The sequence below is a fragment of the Canis lupus genome, chromosome X (genome assembly GCF_003254725.2).
Source record: "Canis lupus dingo isolate Sandy chromosome X, ASM325472v2, whole genome shotgun sequence".
Lineage (NCBI taxonomy): Eukaryota > Metazoa > Chordata > Mammalia > Carnivora > Canidae > Canis > Canis lupus.
In genome coordinates this window covers 46579661-46580696 of record NC_064281.1, presented here as the reverse complement: position 1 = coordinate 46580696, position 1036 = coordinate 46579661, and positions in this window count along the sequence as shown.

Below are 1036 nucleotides of genomic sequence, written 5' to 3'. Positions count from 1 at the left end.
TGGGTTTCAGAACCAGTTCCACTGCTCAATGATGTCGCCAAGGTAACATTCAATTTCTCTCTATCACTTCACTGCCTTCCACAGTCGCTCTATCCTAAGCTTGGCTCCCCTAATCACAGTGTGACTGCCAGCAGCAACAAACACTGACGGGAAGTCCTGCGTTTCACTGTGTAACTTGAGTACATGCCCACTATCAAATCAGTTACTGTGTCCTGGGATATAGGGTTGTGCTAACGGGCTTAGACCAAACCCGGGCCCACTCTTGGAGGCAACATCTGAGTCAGCCACCAACCAACTACATGGCTGCTACACATTGTGTGAGAGGCAAAATGAATGCTGGATAGACCAGCAACATGTCACTACATTAGAACAAGTGGTTTAGCTATAATAAGCACAGTAGACCAGGTCAAAGGAATAAGTGTCCAGTAATGATGAAGTAGTAATTATCAGAAGACCCATACTGGAGAAAGCTACTCCAACACAGCCCAAAAGCTTGAGCTTCTTAGCAACCATGGTGCAAAATGACAGCACAGTGATGATCTCTGAAGGTGATCTCCATGCATGTAGCTGTTTTTTCATAGTAGCAAACGACTACTGCTGTCATAACAGTCACAATTCCCTCTATCTTCTATGTAAGTTGGGTAGAGTGTACAGTTCGGCAATACTACCATTAACAGAGGATAAGACAGAGGCCAGGAGAGTGTGCATGACCTATTTTGCAAGATGAAGCGAGTCAATGGCAGAGCTAGGACTAGAACTCCAAATGTTTCTTAGCTATAAGCAACAGAAATAAACTCTGGCCGGTTAAAGTACAAAGAAATTTGTTAATCAGTTATTAGATAGTTCACAGAGTCTGTGAGAGCAGGAAAACCAGATGCAGAGACAACATAGCTAGGAATGATACCTAGAATCACACCTCAGAATTTTTCCAGAGGAGATACTGCTCATGACGGCCACTGGAAACTGATGCCATCATTTGCAGTTCCCACCTCACCAACTCTTCCATTGCCTCTGGAAATCAGAGGCAGCTGCTGCA